Here is a 17,361-nt window from a genome sequence, read left to right on the forward strand (position 1 = left end):
GGGATGTAATTAGCTTACGTCATGAAAGTTTTCTAGATAAGCCTTTTCTAACAAACAGCTGAAAAGCATTAGTATGGAAATGTTCATAATTGCATGAAACAAAGCTCAAATTATTTGGCTTTAAAAGTGTCTTAACACAACTGTAGTTGCTTTAACCATAAAATCAGAAAGTGTTTTGCTACGTGTGTCTGGATATACACACCCAGACACCCCCATTATTGAAATTATGATGTTTCAGGTTTCACTTTTGTCAATCCTGTTCCCAAGCTGTGTGAATCATCTCTTGTGCTGAGTCTATACAGGCTATTTTCCATATTTCTAATGTTAAAATGAAACTGATCTGCTGTTGCTGCATTTTTCTGCAACTCTTGCAAAGTAAACGGTACAAACCCCCAACATCTTCCTGGTGTCACTAAGGAGCAGTCCCTGATACATCAGTTTAGCTGCCTCTGTGCAAGCCCTAAAGCCTTTTGTCAGCCACACAAGGACAGCTCTTCGTTAGTTTTGATGATCTCTGAGCCACAATAGGGAGATTATTTTTTTTTTCTTTAATAATGCCACAGAACTGCTTTGTCTTGCGACTCCAGAGCTCGTAAAGCACAGTGTTGGTGACCAGCTGGTTTTACCATGGTTTTTACATGAGTATTTTATCACCTTCTAATGAAGACTAATGATGTGACTGTACCACAGCTGGCAACGAAAAACAAAAATGCTATGAATAGAAACCAGCCCAAGGTTTGAAATGCCAGCAGCAGCAGCGTGGGGACGAGGCTGGTGGCTCCCCCCGAAAGTGGGGTCTGACCCTCTTCCCCTGGCCTGGAGGGCAGGAGTCCCCATAGGGGTGGTGGCCCGTCTCCCTTCTCCGCTCCACCCCTTCTGTTTGTTTCCCCGTTCCCAGCCGAACCCTCTGCTCCTGCCCGTCGCTTGTGGAAAGGATTGACCAATCTAGCTCCCGCTGCAGAAGCGCTGGGTAAGGCAGGAAAACCTGCCAAGACCTCACCAAGCCAAGGAGGAAACACCATGAGCAGGTTCGGTCTTGGTGTGGCCCAGGCTACCGCTGCCGAGCGCCGGCTGTGCGAGGCGGGCTGACAGCCCCGCATTATCTCCCCTGCCATCCTTCCCATCGCCTAATTTCGCTCGGCTCTGCCAGTGACTCAGTCTATTAAATGGGCGTCATATTTTATTACAAACCTGAGCTGATTAATTACATGCTGTTAGGCAAAAAGAAAAAAAAAAATAATGCAGGGCAGCCGGGGGGGGGGGGGGGGGAGTTGTGTGTGTGTGATGCAATGGAGGTGCAAACAGACAAGTTCTTGCTTTTGGAAAGGGAGAGAAAAAGGATTAAGGAGCTGAACATAACCAGAAGAGCCTCTTTGCCAAGTGGGTCAGTCACTGGAGGCATTGGGAGAGCATCGCTGAGAGCGGTGCCCACCCGCCATTCCTGTGGCTCCCCTTGCAAGGGCTGGAGAGATGCAGAGCTCCTTGTTCCTCTTAAAAAGTAGTTACTGCCATCTATGCTAATTAGGAAAAAAAAAAAAAAAGGTTATGATGCTTTTTTTTTTTAGGAAAGATTCTGAAGGTTCTTTGAAACGGTGAGTGAGTGGGCTGGCGCAGGGCGGGGATCCCGCACAAGGAAGAGGGGGGTATGGAAGCAGGATTCTCCTGCAGCCCCCAGTGCTCCTCCACCCAGCAAGAGAGGAGGAGGTGCCTGCGTGTCCTGGCTTTCCATTCGGATCAGCACCGTAACTGTGCAGACTGACTGCACATCAACACTACAACTTTGCAGCCTAATCGGAAAAGGGCACGACAGCCCTTGCTGGGGAGAGACGGAGAGTTCCCGGCGGCTCGGTGGCTCAACTCTCGCCTGTGGGGAGGGAGGACAGAGCTCCATCCCTTCATAGGGAGCAGTTGTGGGGGAAAGCAAGTGTGAGCGAGGTAAGGCAGGGAAGGAGGGCGATGTCCCGCTGCCAGCCCTGCCTCTCTGTTTGTAGGCTGGGAATGCTACTTTCAAAAGAAGGCTCCATGAACCCCCCCAAAAAAACAACACAGCCCTTTCTAAAACCTTTTGAAAGCTTTGGGTCCAAGGCAAAGAGCGAGCGGTGCGGTTTTAGGAAGCCGGGAACATCAGCAGATGAGCGTGTGAGTCACTCCATCGGCCCTGTGCAGAAGGGAAGGCAGGAGGTACCGCACTGGAATTACCATGGGTGGCAGCTCACACCCTCCCAAGCGCTGGCTAAGCCAAGTTATTTTCTGCTATACGTGTTTGTTGCTTCTGCCTTGAAATCACGCGGAAACGAACACTTCTGCTTGCTCTGTAAAACAGACTGTCTCTTCGGTGCCCGAGCTGGCACGTCCCTGTGTGGTGGGTTGGCCCGGGCTGGATGAAGGGTGCCCGCCAAGCCGCTGTGTCACTCCTCTCTTCAACTGGATGGGAGGCGAAGAAAATAGACGAAAGGCTCGTGGGTCGAGATAAGGACAGGGAGGTCACTCAGTGATTACTGTCACAGGCAATACAGACTCGACTTGGGAAAATTTAGTTTCTTGCCAATTAACGCCAGCATAGGATAATGACAAATAAAACCAAATCTAAAAACATGTTCCCCCCACCCCTGCCTTCTTCACAGGTTCAACTTCACTCCCTCTTTCTCTACCTCCTCCCCCCGAGCAGCGCAGTGGGATGGAGAACAGGGGTTGCAGTCAGTTCATCACACGTTGCCTCTGCTGCTCCTTCTTCCTCGTGTTCTTCCCCTGCTCTAACATGGGGTCCCTCCCACAGGAGACAGCCCTCCACAAACTTTTCCAACGTGAGTCCTTCCCACGGGCTGCAGTTCTTCATGAACTGCTCCAGCGTGGGTCCCTTCCACAGGGTGCAGCCCTTCAGGAACAGACCATTCCAGCGTGGGTCCCCCCCACAGGGTCACAAGTCCTGCCAGCAAACCTGCTCCAGTGTGGGCTCCTCTCCACGGGTCCTGCCAGGAGCCTGCTCCAGCATGGGCTTCCCACAGGGTCACAGCCTCCTTCAGCCATCCATGTGCTGCAGCGTGGGGTCCTCCATGGACTGCAGGTGGATATCTGCTCCACCGTTAACCTCCATGGGCTGCAGGGGCACAGCCTGCCTCACCATGGTCTTCACCACAGGCTACAGGGGAATCTCTGCTCCAGTGCCTGGAGCACCTCCTCCCCTTCTTTCTTCAATGACCATGGTGTCTGCAGAGTTGTTGCTCTCTCATATTCCCACTCCTCTCTCTGGCTACAGATGCACAGCAACTTTTTCCCCTTCTTAAACATGTTCTCACAGAGGCTCTACCACTCTCACTGATGGGCTTGGCCTTGGCCAGCAGCTCCAGTCTTGGAGCCAGCTGGCATTGGCTCTATCAGACATGTGGACAGCTTCGGACATCTCCTCATGGAAGCAACCCCTGTAGCTCACCCGCTACCAAAACGTTGCCACGCAAACCCAACACACCCTGTTTTCCAGTGCCATAGCCTTACTCTCTGAAGCCCGAAGCCCATAGCCTTACTCTCTGAAGCCCGAAGCCTTACTCCGAAGCCTGTTGAGTAAGTCAAAAGGGGAAAATAAAAATCCGCTCTTATCCACCACTGAGCTCTCAAAGCCAAACCCATGGACTCGCTGACTCTGGAGAGGCTGCACAAGCCTCCTACATGGTAGGTGGACACTCGTGGAGCATGTCTGAAAAGCCAAGGCTGTGTGCACCATGGGGGCTGGCTCATTAGAAAACCACTTTTAGCATTTGCTGATGCTGGTTAACTTCTTCCTTCAGTCCCGTGCTCTCTGGTAGGTGTCTCAGAGCCCTGGCTAAAACACAGCCAGAAATTATACAGATTTTGAACGTTATTAGTAAACCGAGGTGACTCATTGCTTTCAAAACAGCAGTACTATCTCTGCCTCGTTCACCAGGGAGCACAGGTTCTTCGTAACAGAGGAGCCAGCAAGGAAAATGTACATCATCAGGGTGTTGGGTACATCCCTGGGCGGTAGCACCACAGCCTGGTATCGGTGGAAAAGCTTCAAAGCAATTAGAAAATCATCGGATTAGGGAATATAAAACTAAAAAATGGTTACACGGTTTCCGGAGACTTTTACTTCAAGAAATCAAGTTTTAAAAAGTACTGAATTTTTTTTCATAATGTAATTAAGTTGTCTCGTACCTCATCCTGTAGCCCACCCTTGCCTCTTTTTAATACTTTCACTTATCTTACCTCTTGACATAAAATATTTTTACATAGACATATAGAACAAATTAGCTTGGGAGATGTCTCTGGGGGCCTTCTGGTCCAAACCCTCGCTCAGGTCAAGGGCCTATTTCCAACAACTGAGAAGCTCCTCATATAACCCCTGCCTGTTGTTGAAAATGTGTCCTCACAAAACAGTCATCTTTTGGAAACCTCGATGAACCCAGGGATGGGGCAGAGAGGGGTTGGAGGTTTCTTGTGCCGTTAGTGGAAAGGGTGGACTATGGAGTATCCAAAGCAGGAGGTCAGAGAGAGGGTTTGGGGCTCAACTGGCCCTTCTTTTACCTATCTGTATATAGAGAAAATCTGTTTTTCTGTTAAATTATGACAAATGAATAGTCAGCTACTTCCTGGAAATAATGGTGATTCCCAGCAAAAGCAAAACTCCGCCCATCAGGGTGGCTCAGAAATAGAAGCTTCAACAGTGACCAGTGTGTGGCATAAGAAAGGCGCATCAGATCCAGCTTCAGTAGCCACGGCCAAAAGCTCCGCAACAAAAGACATTAAAAACTGAGGTGAACAACCAACATACAACCAGGAGGGGTCCAGAAGCCTTTTAAGCCAACAGAGGTACTGTATTTTTCATGAAATATCCAGCAGACCAGCACAGAGCTTGTGCACCTGGAGAGAAATGAGACATGCAAAGGGCAAAGTCTGATGGATGTCCCTGAAAAACAGCAGGAAGCAGCTGTGGGAACTTCCTTACTGAAGAGATGGGGGAGAAGAGGTAAAGCCAGATAAATATTTCTATTATGCGTTTAGAAAGAAGCAGGTTGGTATATTCAAGCAAACTCAGAGAAGTCGTATTTTTTTAACTGCTAAAAAAATCTGTATTAGACATAGGATTAAGTCTTGCTATGTGTTCAGGAGGCCTGGAAGATCTATCTAGGAGATAATTGGCCTACTCATCTTCATTGTGAGTATATCCGGGTGTACCAGGGAAATTCCTGAAGCCTTACAGAGTATTAGCATTAAGCCACTGTTAAAAAGGCATAAAGATGAGCCTGGTAATTGTATGACATTTAGTCTGACATCAACCCAAGGTGAACTGATGAGACTGCTGACAGAGGGATTGCACTGGTAGATGACAGGAACAGAAACTAATGCTGCTCACTGTGGTGAAGAGGAGAAAGGCATGAAGGTTTTTTTCTGCATGGAGACCATTTGCCCGCACTCTATGTAGGTAGATATTTGGGTTTCTGTGAATCTTTTGGTTCAGTACCGTACAACATCAGTGAAAACGCTGTCGGTAAGTTGTATCAGAAAGGGCAGAAAATGCTGGATGGGCAGAGGAGGAAGGGAAAAGTGAGAAAGAGCAGAGAGGACACCAAGGTCGGAGGAGAAGTAAGAACGGAGCAGGGGAGAAGGTACTCCAGGAGCTGGAGCAGATATCCATCACACTGCTGAGGACCCGTGCTGGAGCAGGTTTATCCTGAAGAACTGCAGCCCATGGAGGACCCCACACTGCAGCAGGGGAAAAGCATGAAGAGGAAGGAGCAGCAGAGAGGAGCTGTTTTGGATGGACCCCAGCTCCCATTCCCCATCCTCCCGTGCAACCTGGGGGGAGGAGGAGGTAGAGGAGTTGAGAACGCAGCTGAGCCTGGGAAAAGGGGGAGAAGAAAGGTATCATTTTAATGTTTGTCTTTGTTTGCCACTACCTGAATCTATTTTAATTGGTAAGAAAACAAAATGTGTTTCCCCCAATCAAGTCTGGTTAGCCTGTGATGATAACTGGCGCGTGAGCTCCCTGTCCTTACCTTGACACAAGACCTTTTTCAGCCCATTTTCTGAGGGGCGGGAGTGAGTTGAGCGGCTGGGTGGGAGTTTGGCTGTTTGCGAAGGCGAACCTACAACACACAGTTCACAGGAAGCAAAGAGCAAATGCAGTAGCTAATTTTAAAAACAGGGTGATTAATAAAGCTAATAAATAAAGGGTTAGGAGGCCAATCATGGGAATATATCCTTGCTCCGCCCAGGAGCTCCCAGCCATAATTTCCAGCCTGTCCTTGGATGCCGTAAGTCGGGGGCCCGATGCCATCCCAGGCTATTCCAAAGACTGAAAATGAGTGCTACCGGCAGACTGATTTTTCCCTACAGGTATTTTTGCCCTTGTACGCATCTACTAGTTCAAAAAACTCAAGCAGTTTCTCACTGAAGTACTGATTTTTAATCTTGTTTGCCCTTCATGTTTTATTTAGCTGAAGAGAAGGAGCTCGTGTAAGAGTTTGCAGCTGTTCGCGTGTGCTGGACTTACTGTAATCCATCCCCCGCGTATCTTAACTATAAACACAGGGCTTTCCACAGAGCTGCTGCTAAATCTCCAGAGACCAATAAAGAGCTGAGCTATATTTTCCAAAAATATCCACTAGAGGGTACTCAATGACCTTCCAGCGAAGGCAGGTTGGCAATCCAGCGACTGGGAGAGGAAAGCCGAAAAGAAAATGTCACTGAGAGTTACGTTAACAATAGCAGAGCACAATACAGGACCAGAAAGCAAAGTAAGGAGGATTTTAGGGAAAGGAAATGTTGGACTAGCTTAAATCCAGCAGGAACATCTCTGTACCACAGCTCCCAGCTGCCAGATGGAAACGAGGCAACGGGAAATGGGGGTTTGGTGGCCCTTTGCCAAGGAGCAGAGCAGGGAACGTGATCCCGCATTGGGCCCGGCTGTGGGACGGGAGTGCGGGGCTGGCCGGGAGCCAGATTCCCACCCCCATGACAGCACACCACTGTTTTTTATTTTTCCTTTTTTTTCCCCCTGCTTTTGTTGTCCAACCTGCAAGGAGAGAAGCTTTGGGGGTGACCACCGTGCTAGCTGGTTTGACACAGCCAAGGTTTTCTGGAAAACATGCTTTCTTTTTATACCTCTGGCCATTAGAAGAATTGATCTTAGAGACCGAGGTATAAAAAAAATCTTGTAAAACCACAGTGGTTGCTGTTCCACAGCAATTTATTTTTATTGCGCTAATCACTCATGATCATTTTAACTGGGCAGCAAATGACAGTCCTTTGTAGGCAGGCTAGAAAATGAGATGACTTTACCATGCAGATAAGTCACAAAACACTCACAGAGTCTTTATAAACCGGGTGAATCCCCTAGCCACAAATTTCTGCTCTTATTATTATTCCAGGCTTTTATTTCCCCATTAAATGCTGCAAAGGGCATGTAAAATGCTAGGCATGGGCTCAGAAAGGCTGGCCCTGCAAGGATCCGCCATTCATCTTTTGCCTTCTGCTTTCAAAAAATCAATAATAAGCATCTTATTTCAGGGTTGAAAGAGAAGATTTTTACTATCCAGCAGGACGTCTGAGTTATTGACCTTGAACGCTAATCAGTATGTTTGAATGTTCTCACCAGGTTTAGAGCCGAGGCTAAAAAAAATCTAATTAAATCAGCAGGGGGCATGATTTCTTCAAAATATCACAGGATTACCCAGCCATGTGCCGGGTTTTCTTTCTATTACACAGCGCAGGGCTGCCCACCAATACTGTTTTTAAAGATCTAAAGCATGGAGGTTTTTTTCCCAGTTAACCTGTTCAGCCCCTGAGCTGCCCCACAGGGAATCCTCAGGTGCTATCGACATAGTTTGGGGTCCCTCCACTCCATCAGTGGGTCGGTCCTGCAGGGCGTATCTTTAATCATCCTGGAGTCCTTATTTCTTCTTTTCCTGGATGTCCCAATTTCTTGGGGGCAGCCCAAACCTCAGCTTCTTTGCCATTCACCTGCAATATGCCAAAGAAGAAGTGCTGAATAACGTCTGCCCATAGCCGTGGGTCACGGGCACCAAGCCCGAAGGTCCTGGTGATGTTGCCTGCACCCCTGAAAACCTTCTTAGCAGTAAGCAAACAGGAGGGCAAAACTGAGATGAACGTAGACCAATATGCAACACCTAGGAGAGCAGGTGCCACTTTTGGAGGTGGCAAGAAGAAAATCTGGGGGTTATTACACCAACATAGGACTTGCCACACCACAGGAGACCCTAGAAAAGACCAGAGAAAGGTCCACCCAGCTCAGTGCCCTGGCTCTACCAGGAGACCGTACATATGTAGGGAAGGTGTATAAAAAGAGGGCACGTTTAAGGTATCCGTCCTCTCCTTCCAGAAACCAGTCAGTAACATCGGGATTTCCTGAGGCTGGATCCAGTCGATGGTGCCTTATGACCACCAGTGGCTTTAGTCAGGGAAAGGCTGTAGTGGGGAGGCAAGCAAACATTTTGGGTCACCGTCCTCCCAGTTGAGTCTCGTTATAGCTTTCTATTTCATACCAGATTTCGAATCTTGAGAAGCTCAGGTTCTTGGTCCTGTTTTTTCCTCTGAAAGCTTATCTTTAAAGGTGAGGTACTTAAGCTGTCTGGCTTTACAAGCGAAAAAGAGGGATGAATTCCTGAAAAAAATTTACTCTTCCCATTTTTAATCAAAACCCCCCAGTTAATAGCTATGAGTAGCTTTAGGTGTGTGTTTTGTTTCCTTCACAGACATACTCATGAAATGACTTTACCTGTTCCCAGTATGTGTGCTACATCTCTGTCAGAGCCTCCTCTGAGGAATACACCAGTGGGGAGAGTACCTGAGAGGGCTGGACGTAATGGTGGCAAAAAACCCCAGTGCTGGTTATGAGCATGGCTGAGAGCACTGTAAGCACTTTCTTGAGGAAAGCTTTTAAATGCTAAAATGCTGACGGTGAAGATCCTCCAGTGGCTTCTCTGGGAATATTTTTCCCCCCATATTTATCTTGTTTCCAATTGTGTCCCATTGCATATGCTCTGCTTAAATACACCCACAGACTGGATTCAAAACTCAAGGACAAAGTAAAGATATAGTCAAGGGAAACTGTAGGTGAATAAATTTTATCCACTTTTAGTTCGGGATAAATGCCAGCTGGGTGAACTTGCCATTTCTTTACCAGTTACACCACCAACTGCTTTTCATTGTTTTCCCCTGCAGAAGGGGCAGGACAAAAGCAACAAAGGTGCAGAAGGTGGCCGGTGGGATGGTGTTCTGAGATGGAAAGCAGTCAGGTCTGAGTGCTCACAGTGTTACGGGCAGAAGAGAAAAGAAGAGGAGATAACGTCCTTCATTTTTAGTATATCATCTTGGATATCTGATCCAAAGGCTCATGCCATTTTCATTATGAATTCTTATTCAAACTCCACCGTAGGTTCTTGGAAAGTTCATCTTCAGTCTTTGATCACCAGAGAAGGGGATTTTCTCCTTGGCATCAATCATGGCATGTAGCTTTGGGGGCTCAGACTGACTGTGCTTGTTTTGTCTTGCTATAAAAGTTGGCAATTAAGACATAACTGAGTGAGTAAATCAAAGTTCAGAATACAGCATCACCCTAAATATGTGGTTCATCATTGTTTATAAAGCAACGTTAGTTATTTTAACAATTACACAGTGTAATTTTGTTTCATCCAAATGCCCTGCCTTCGCTTCAGCACACTTATCTAGGTCTCTAATTAGGTTTCTTTGAGCCACTAGTAACTTTCCATATGCATCTCCCCCATCCTGGCTTTTTGATACCTGGGAAAATAAGACAGGGCCAGTGAGAGGTCTGTTTGGGCTTCGTTTCATGAGGCTGAGTGAGAGTTTCTACTAATATGCCGTCAGGAGGAGATCTGCGTGCTAAGGCAGACTTTCCAGAAGATGAAGTACTTCAGCTTTACTGCTTCCCCGGTGAATATGCAGGTGTGGATTCAGGGCCACCCACCTTCTTCTGATCTCGGGGATAAATCATGCACTCTGAAGCGGGCGCATGTTACTAAGACTGCCAGTTGCTAGAAAACCTTGTTGATGCATTTAAAAAGAGCTATTAAATGATGAGAACAAAATAAAATAAACAAACAACTGGTTTCCACTTGAGAAATATTTAATGAAAAGGTAGAGGTGGTAGGAGCCAGGCTGCAAAAAGCCAGTAATTCTTGTTCTCCCCAGTCCCCCCAACCAATGCACATGCAACTCACATTCTGCACACACACGTGCCAAGGACAACCTTGGCCTGGACATGTAGGTGTCTATGCAACCTGCCTGCAGTCAAGACCTGCAGACTAGGGAGAAGGTCTTATGCTTGCCCATAGCCCCTCGGAGACCTTGTTGTAGACGTGTGTCAAAAGGGTTGACTGGGATGGATTGCTCAGAAACGTGGTGTGAGCCAACTGAAGAAGCAGTGGCCACAGGAAGAGTTAATGGTCCCATCACCCAACCTTGCCAACTTACTGCCTGGGTATTCCCAAGAGAGGGAAAAAGAAGGGGACATACACAAATAAAAACTGACTTTGTAGCTTCATGGCTAAGGAAAGGAGCAGATGTTCCACCTTCACTCACCAAAAAATCCATTCATCGCAACAAAAGGATATAACATAAGGAATAGTTAGGTGTCCTTGGTAGCTTCTGGACAGTTCCTCATAGCCAGGGCATTGCACTTTCTCCTCTGAGCTCATTTCTACCAGTGCACAATCTTGCCAAAGGATGCACAAGCAAAACCTTGCTGTCCCTCGCGATGGCAGCTGGCTGCTCTGCGTTGGTGTCTCTTTTAGCAGGCTGCTTAGGGGAGGACGTACCTCTGCAAAGGTGGATGGTTGGTCAGTTTGTGATTTGCAGTCCTCCATGACATAGAACAAGTGTCGAAAGCCAAATTGCTCATTTGAGACTAATAGAAAGCCTTCAGCTACCTCCACCTCGAGGTGTAAGTGCGAAGGGCTTTTCCCGGTGTTCACTTGTTTGCTGACCCCTCTCTGGAGCCCAACAGTTTCAGCCTCGTGTTCTTTAAGGTGATGTGGCCAAAACTGGCTAAAACATTTTGAAATGCAGGAGAACCACTGATTTGTTAATGGCATTTTCTCGCTTCTCTATCCCAGTCCTTTCTGTGTTTTGCTGAGGGCACCTAGATCAGGACCTGCTGTTGGATTATAGCCCCAAAGGTTGTCTAAGTCTTCTCCAAAATGGTCGTATTTAAACGAGACATAACAAGGGGACAGGACAGCTCAACTTATTTCTTTTAAGGCATATTATCTCATACTGACAGTAGTATATTTTCTCTGTCACGTTGCTTCCTAGATGCCTTTTTTTTTCCCCACTTCCTTATGGAGTTTCCCTAGTCCAGGGAAGACCAATTTACCTTAAAAAATTGCTGTCCTCTGCAAATAGTTACCTCTTTGGGCTGTAATTGTAAGGTCTCTAAATGTGTTTTTAAATGGTTGCTAGGTTTGCTTTTTTCCAATCTTTCATTTCAGTGTCTGCTTGTACTAAGAGTTTGCTCTTTTTGATATTTTGGGCGGGTTTGGTTTTCCCCTTGCAAAGACCTGAAGAAATCTCCTCTATGTAGCCCCTGCTTTTTAGCCAAACATAACTGATGCGTGTGTGGGGGGCTGGATGTATACACTCTTGAAAGTCTCTGTGACTTATTATTTATTTAGCAAAATTTAGTGGCATTATTTGGTTTTCAGTGTGTCGGCGTGGTTCCAGGTAAGTGCTATGTACAAGGTGATCATCGTGTAAAATATTCGTGAATTTAGGGACCGGGAGAGAAAGTACACATCTATGCTTGCAAACCTGCCTGGTACCAGTCTTTGGTACAAATATATATATATAGAATCATAGAATCATAGAATCATAGAATTGTCTAGGTTGGAAGAGACCCTTGGGATCATAGAGTCCATCTACCCTACTCTACAAAGTTCTCCCCTACACCATATCCCCCAACACCACATCTAAACGTCTCTTAAACACATCCGGGGATGGTGACTCAACCACCTCCCTGGGCAGTCTATTCCAACGCCCGACCACTCTTTCTGTGAAAAATTCTTTCCTAATGTTCAGTCTAAACCTACCCTGTTGGAGCTTGAAGCCATTCCCTCTTGTTATGTCATTAATTACCTGTGAGAAGAGACCAGCACCAACCCCTCTACAGTGTCCTTTCAAATAGTTGTAGAGAGTGATGAGGTCTCCTCTCAGCCTCCTCCTCCTCCTCAAACTAAACAGTCCCAGCTCCTTGAACCGCTCTTCATATGATATGTTTGCTAGTGTATATATACACAGACATATATAAATATACACTGTATAACCCAGGTACCCTCCGAAAGAGGAATGCTGCATCCAAGCTCTCCATGGGGAGCAGTGCTGCTGGAAGCAACAGGGATTTAGCCAGGCTCCTTCCCATGCCACGTCTGTGCTTGTTGTGGAGACCACACGCTGGCCCAGGCTCCAACAAGCTCATTGAGCTGGAGCAAACCCCAGACTCGCCACCACAGGGCTCACCTTTCTCACACCACTTGCAGGTGTCACCCCTGTCTGCCATTGCTGCAGCTGAGCCACCAATTTGGCAGCTCAGGGCATGAGCTCTGGGAGCTGGAAACCAGAAGGAGAAGCAGCACGGTGGAGAGGGCAATTCGGTGGGCTGAGTCTCACGGGGGGTCCTTTTGGTTTTAGAGCCCTGCAGGAGGACCACATCCCCTCAGATATATTTTGTCCCGTTTTTAAAAACTGAGGCTGTTCAGCTGGCACTCAACTTATCATACATACCCGTTGGGCTAAATTTCTGAAGCAAAACGAGTGATATTACAGCAGAGATGGGTTTCTCGCTTTACTAGATTATGTCGTCATATTGATGTATGGACGCCCAGGAATGCATCTGTCTTGATTTACTCATTGCAAGTGGGCAATGCTCTCTTTGTTTTCCAACTTCTCAGCAATGCAGGCCATTAATTAAAATGTATGGCTCTCTCAAGTGCTATTTTAATTGCATTTCAATTCCAACTTAAAGGGCCGGCAAATAATAAAGCTGGGTATTATGTACACTTCGAAATGCTGAGAGACGTAAGGGGAGCAGACAACTCCTGCAATCAATTTGCTCTCCCACACTGCTCAATTCCTGAGCGTGCCATTTGTTTGATTAATGGATGTTATTTTTTTTCTGTAAAAATCAACAATTTTAATATTGTTTTCCATCAGAAACTATTTGTGCCTTGCTTGTGGATTAAGGAGAAAGTTCTTTAGCATCTCTCCCACATGCTGGCGAAATCATTAATCAGAGCAGCCTCTCCTGGCCTGGAGGGATGGAGTCGTACCGGGCACACTGTACACGCGTGGCTTGGTCGCTCCACCTGCTCGTTTGTGTCCATATTACTCACAGAATCACAGAATAGTCAGGGTTGGAAGGGACCTCTGGAGATCATCTAGTCCAACCCCCTTACCAGAGCAGGGTCACCTACAACAGGTTGCACAGGACAGCGTCCAGGCGGGTTTTGAATATCTCCAGAGTGGGAGACTCCACAACCTCTCTGGGCAGCCTGTTCCAGTGCTCCACTACCCTCAAAGTGAAGAAGTTCCTCCTCATGTTAAGATGGAACTTCCTATGTTCAAGCTTGTGCCCATTACCCCTCGTCCTATCAATGGGCACCACTGAAAAAAGACCCCTCCCATCCCTCCGGCATCCTCCCTTTAAGTATTTGAAAGCATTAATAAGATCCCCCCTCATTCTTCTTTTCTCTAGACTAAAGAGACCCAAGTTCCTCAGCCTTTCCTCATATGAAAGATGTTCTAATCCCCTAATCATCTTAGTAGCCCTTTGCTGGACCCTCTCCAGCAGATCCCTGTCTTTCTTGAACTGGGGAGCCCAGAACTGGACACAATACTCCAGATGCAGCCTCACCAGGGCAGAGTAGAGGGGGAGGATGACCTCCCTCGACCTGCTGGCCACAGTCTTTTTGATGCACCCCAGGATGCCATTGGCCCTCTTGGCCGCCAGGGCACATTGCTGTCTCATGGTCATCCTGTTGTCCACCAGGACTCCCAGGTCCCTTTCCACAGAGCTGCTCTCCAGGAGGTCAGCCCCCAACCTGTACTGATGCGTGGGGTTATTCCTCCCCAGATGTAGTACCCTACATTTACCCTTGTTGAATTTCATAAGGTTCCTCTCTGCCCAACTCTCCAGCCTGTCCAGGTCATGCTGTAAAGCAGCACAGCCTTCTGGCGTGTCAGCCACTCCTCCCAGTTTAGTGTCATCAGCAAACTTGCTGATGGTATACTCTATCCCTTCATCCAGATCATCTATGAATATATTGAACAGGACTGGACCCAGTACTGACCCTTGAGGGACACCACTTGTTACTGACCTCCAACTAGACTCCGCACCACTAACCACAACTCTCTGAGCTCTATCTGTCAGCCAGTTCTCATCCACCCCACTGTCCATTCATCTAGCCCACACTTCCTAAGCTTGCATGTGAGGATGATGTGGGAGACAGTGCCAAAAGCCTTGCCAAAGTCAACATAGACAACATCCACTGCCCTCCCCTCATCCACCCATCTAGTCACTTCATCATAGAATGCTATCAGATTAGTCAGACATGACTTCCCCTTAGTGAATCCATGTTAACTACTTCTGATAACCTTCTTTTCATCCAGGTGCTTTGAGATGATACCCAGCACAAGCTGTTCCATCATCTTTCCAGGGTTGGAGGTGAGGCTGACCGGCCTGTAGTTTCCCGGGTCATCCTTCTTGCCCTTTTTGAAGACTGGAGTGACATTAGCTATCCTCCAGTCCTCAGGCACCTCACCTGTCCTCCAGGACCTTTCAAAGATGATGGAGAGCGGCCCAGCAATGACTTCCCCAGCTCCCTCAGCACTCGAGGTTGCATCCCATCAGGCCCCATGGATTTGTGGATATCCAGTTTATCTAACTGATCTCTAACTTGCTCCTCGTCAACCAAAGGAAAGTCTTGCTCCCTCCAGACTTTCTCTGTTACCTGCAAAGTCTGGGTTTCTTGAGGACTGGCCTGAACAGTGAAGACAGAAGCGAAGAATGCATTTAGCAACTCCGCCTTCTCTGCATCATCTGTCACCATGGCACCTTTCTCGTTCAACAGCAGGCCCACATTTTCCCTAGTTTTCCTTTTGTCTCCTATATACTTAAAGAAGCCCTTCTTGTTGGCCTTGACATCCCTCGCCAGGTTCAATTTCAAGGCTGCCTTGGCTTTCCTTGTTTCCTCCCTGCATACCCTGAGAGCATTCTTGTATTCCTCCCAAGCAGTCAGCCCCTTCTTCCACCTATTGTAAACTCCCTTCTTCCACCTGAGCTTTTTCAGAAGGTCCCTGCTCAGCCATGCAGGTCTTGTTCTTCCCTTGCCTGATTTCTTTCTCTTTGGGATGCACTGATCCTGAGCTTGGAGGAAGTGACGCTTAAATAGCAGCCAGCTCTCTTGAGCCCCCTTACCCTCTAGAGCCCTCTCCCATGGGATTTCTCCAAGCAACTCCTTGAAATGATCAAAGTTAGCCCTCCTGAAGTTTAAGGTTTCAACTCTACTTGTCATTTTGTCTATACTACACTTAGTCCTGAATTCTACCTTCTCATGATCGCTGCAGCCCAGTCTGCCCCCAGCCTTTACATCCTCCACCAGTCCCTCTTTATTTGTCAGTACCAGGTCCAGTAGAGCACCTTTCCTTGTAGGCTCCTCCACCACCTGAGTCAAAAAGTTGTCATCAATGCACTGGAGGAACCTCCTGGACTGTACATGCCTAGCTGTGTGGCCTTCCCAGCAGATATCAGGGTAGTTGAAGTCCCCCATGAGAATCAAGGCCTGTGATTGTGAGGCGATTTTCACCTGTCTGTAGAAGGCCTCATCAACTACCCCATCCTGATCAGGTGGCCTGTAATAGAAACCCACAACAGTGTCTCTCATATTACTCTGCCCCTTGATCCTTACCCACAAGCTCTCAACTTGCTCTTCATCTGCTCCCAGGGAGAGCTCAATACATTCCAGTTGCTCTCTCACATAAAGAGCAACTCCACTGCCTCGCCTCGCCAGCCTATCTTTCCTAAAGAGAACATAGCCCTCCATGACAGTGTTCCAGTCATGTGAGCCATCCCACCACGTCTCAGTAATTGCAATGAGATCATGGTCCTGTGACCGCACACAGATCTCTAACTCCTCCTGTTTATTCCCCATGCTACACGCGTTGGTGTACAGGCATTTCAGAAAAGCCAATGAGTGTGTAGTTTTTGCCCTTGAGGAGTGGTGGGCCTTCTGATTCTCAAAAGTACTAGCACTCAGCCCCACAGTTGCTGAGCTACTATGCCCAGGCGCCTCTCTAGCAAGCCCAGTTACACGCCCATCCTCCTTCAAATCTAGTTTAAGCTCTCCCAATGAGCCCTGCTAACTCTGCCCCAAGAACCATTTTCCCCTGCGAGACAGGTTTTTCCCATCTGCTGGTGTTCTGTAGATCAGGCCATGATCGAAGAACCCAAAACCCTGTCTGTGGCACCAAGTTCGGAGCCAGTCATTGACCTGCTGACTCTTCCTGTTAACCCCCTCATCGTTCCCTGCAACAGGAGGGACAGAAGAAAACAAGACTTGGGCTCCCAATCCCTTAACTAGTCGTCCCAAGGCCCTGAAATCCTTCTTTATTGCTCTTGGCGTTCTTCTTACTACATCATCACCGCCTATCTGAAACACTAAAAGGGGATAATAATCCGATTGCCGCACCAGGGACGGAAGCTTCCTCTTAATGTCACCAACCTGGGCCCCAGGGAGGCAGCAAACCTCCCTATATAGCGGGTCCAGTCTGCATATGGGGCCCTCCGGCCCCCTCAGAACTGAGTCCCCTATTACCATGACCCGTCTTTTCTTTTTCACTGAGGAAGTTTTGATTCGGGGTGTGGTCTGATGAGGCCTCAGTGAGTCCTCCAACCTGGGAGGATTATCATCCTCACTGTTGTGCCGTTCCCCCTGCAGAACAGTGTATCTATTGTGTAGTGGGACTTGGGAAGGTGTGGGAGTTAGGCAGATGTGCCTGCGGCACCTGCTGCGTCGGGCAGGAACAACTTGCCATTGCCCCCTGTCCTCCAAGCCACCCTGTTCAGCTGATTGGGGAGAGGAGTGGGAGCTCTCCACGGCAGGGTCTTTGTCTGCCTGCTGGGTTTCTGTCATGGGAGACATGGTGCGACTCCAGGCATCTATCTCCCTCTCACATTCCCCGATGACTCTCAACCTACTTACCTCCTCCCTGAGCTCCATCACTAAGCGCAGGAGCTCCTCTACCTGGGCACATCTGCCACAGCCATGCTCACTGCCGCCATCTGACACTGGCATGAAAGCAGGGCACACTCTG

This window comes from Vanellus vanellus, assembly GCF_965231255.1.
Source record: "Vanellus vanellus genome assembly, chromosome: 3".
In the NCBI taxonomy this organism is placed as follows: Eukaryota; Metazoa; Chordata; class Aves; order Charadriiformes; family Charadriidae; genus Vanellus; species Vanellus vanellus.